The sequence below is a fragment of the Neofelis nebulosa genome, chromosome 8 (genome assembly GCF_028018385.1).
Source record: "Neofelis nebulosa isolate mNeoNeb1 chromosome 8, mNeoNeb1.pri, whole genome shotgun sequence".
Lineage (NCBI taxonomy): Eukaryota > Metazoa > Chordata > Mammalia > Carnivora > Felidae > Neofelis > Neofelis nebulosa.
The window spans coordinates 70,655,907-70,658,878 of NC_080789.1; positions in this window are offsets into that span (position 1 = coordinate 70,655,907).

The following is a 2,972-nucleotide window of genomic DNA, read 5'->3' on the forward strand; positions in this document are numbered from 1 at the left end:
TCTCTCTTACTCTGACACCCCAAATCCCATTCCAGGTGTAAACGTTAACACCTCGGTCATAAACACAGTTCTAGAATCTGATCACTTTTTACCATTTCTACCATCGTATGATAAAGAATCTGATTCCATTCTGGGTGTTGGCCTGCTTATAGTTTTCCCTCCTGTTCTCTGCCCCACATCCAGGAAAGCTGATGAGAAAGCACCAGGTGCTCCTGTCTTAGACACCAGTAGAAGGTTGAAACTGTGTGTGGGAACTCTCCATCGAGCCCCACTTCCTAAGCACCATAGACCCTCAAGTGACTCCTTTTCCTGCTCTCCCAGGCCATTTTTGGGCCATCTTAGGAGGTCTATCCTGTTCTCCCAAAAAGCCATGTTATATGAACAACAAACCTTTTCCTGCCCTTTTGGGGTGTGTGTGTGTGTGGGTGTGTGGTCATCAGTCTTGACATATGAACCAGATTTTGCATGGAGGTGCATCCCGTTTCTGTGGAGTGGCCATAACACATTATCGTACTGGTTTAAGCTACCATTACCCCTTGCCTGAATTGTTGCAATAACCTTCTACATTCCTGGTCTCCCAACTTCAGCTGTTACCTCACTTTTGTCTGATTTCCATAGGGCAACCAGGATGATCATTTATAATGTAAGTTATGCCACTCTTCCATTCAAAATCCTCCAAAGGATTCATTCAAAAGAAGAGCCAAATTTCCTACCATAGACAAGACTTTTTGTGATGTTCCCTCTCCCACTCCTTTTCTGACATCATCTCTTACCCCCTTACTATTCACCACCTTTATCAGTCTGCTCTGGCTAGCCACAGTGGCCTCCTTGTTGTTCCTTAAACATGCTGAGCATATCCCAGCTTGTTTCAACTTATTGTGCGCTCTGTTGGACTTCTGGTCCTGTGCTGGTCTTCCAGGTAGCCTGCTGGCTAGTTCCCTCACCTCCTCATGTTTCTCCTTAAATATCACCTTATCACTGTGGCCTTCTCTGACCACCTACATACAAAATAGCCATTCCCTCACTCTCTAACACTCCCTATCTCTATTACCTGCTTTATTCCTTCTTTAAGCATTGGTCTTCCCCCAACATTTTATATATTATAGTATATAATTATTGTGTGTTTTCAACTAGAAGTTAAGCTTCCTGAGATTAGGGACTTTGTTTTGTTCATTGTTGTACTCCTAGTAATTGTCAGTGCCTGGCATAGAGTATGTCTTCAATTTATTTGTCAGGGCACACACACATCAGAACTCATAGTTCTGAAAATATCTTGCCTGGTTAACTAAGCTAATTTTTTAAAATATTTATTTTTGAGAGATAGAGCATGTGAGAGTCGGGGTGGGGTGGCAGAGAGAGAGGGAGACAGAGGATCCGAAGTGGGCTCAGCACAGAGAGCTGAGCCCGACTTGGGGCTGGAACCCACAAACTGCAAGCACATGACCTGAGCTGAAGTCAGACGCTTAACCGACTGAGTCACCCAGGTGCCCTAACTAAGCTAACTTTTAATCCCTTCTTCCCTCTATTGACTCACCGATATACACAATAAACATTGACAGTCTTTGTTTTGTTTTGTTTTGATTCTTCATCCAAATTTTAATATTCCCTAAGCAAGCTGAAAAGATTTTTAAAGACTGACACTAAAAAGAACTTAATTTTATTTTCTGATCTTATTTTGGACATAACTTCTACAAATATTTTCTTTTTTTAATTTTTTTAAGTGTTTATTTTTAAGAGAGAAAAACAGAACACAAGTGGGGAAGGGGCAGAGAGAGAGAGAGAGAGAGAGACAGAGCATGAGTGGAGGAGGGGCAGAGAAAGTGGGAGACACAGAATCTGAAGCAGGCTCCAGGCTGTCAGCACAGAGCCCTACATGGGGCTTGAACCCACAAACTGTGGGGATTATGACCTGAGCTGAAGTCTGATGCTTAACCAGCTGAACCCCCCAGGTGCCCCTGTAAACAAGTACTTTCAATTGGCTTGCCATTTGTGCAGGGAATATAAAGCTATATCTTAAACTGAGAGCCATTGGCTTGATTTATATTCGGATAGACTGAAAAAGGGAGATATTGGGGTCATTTTGGGCCTAGCTTACTTCAGGTACTATGGTAATTAAATAGGATCATTATTTTTTTTTAAGTTTATTTATTTTTGGCAGAGAGAGAGAGAGAGAGAATGCAAGCATGAGCCAGGCAGGGTCAGAGGGAGAGGGAGACACAGAATCCGAAGCAGGCTCCAGGATCTGAGCTGTCAGCACAGAGCCTGACATGGGGCTGGAACTCACGAGCCATGAGATCATGACCTGGGCCGAAGTCAGACACTTAACTGACTGAGCCACCCAGGCACCCCTAAGTAGGATAATTATTGTGTCAGTCATTTTCAGAACTCTCTGGTGCTTTCTTTAGATTTCTCCCCTGCAGTATTTACATGGAGGGGCTGGTAAGATGCTATTTGGGAATCTGCAGTTTGTCTCAACTGCATTGTTTTTGTTCTGTTGAGATGACTCACCATGGCAATGCTTTCTTTGAAGGCAGTGGGAGCTCTGTGTTTTCATCCCCTCCAAAGAGATGCCACCTGAAGGCTCAGCAGAGAATGAAAAACTCTGACTCCTCCACCAAGCAAGGCAGTTCCCACAGAAAGCGGCATGGAGTGAGGGTCTCACAGAAATTTTCACATTTTACAATTTGATCTTCTGCATATTTCTTTTGTTAAGCCATTATTTAAAAAATAGATCTCAAACTATACTTAAACGCAAGGATGAAGGATGTGTGATGCTCTGACTAATAGGATCCGTGGAGATTTGTTATTGCATTTTAGCTTCGTGCCAATTCTGGCACCGGATGTGAAGTAAAATCTTGAGTTTCTTTCACTCTGCATTTGAATTAGAGACTTTGAATTCATTTTCTTATACTTGAGCCTTGCTTTTATTTGTAACTCTCTTTATGACACTTAGCATCCCAAGCCATGCATAC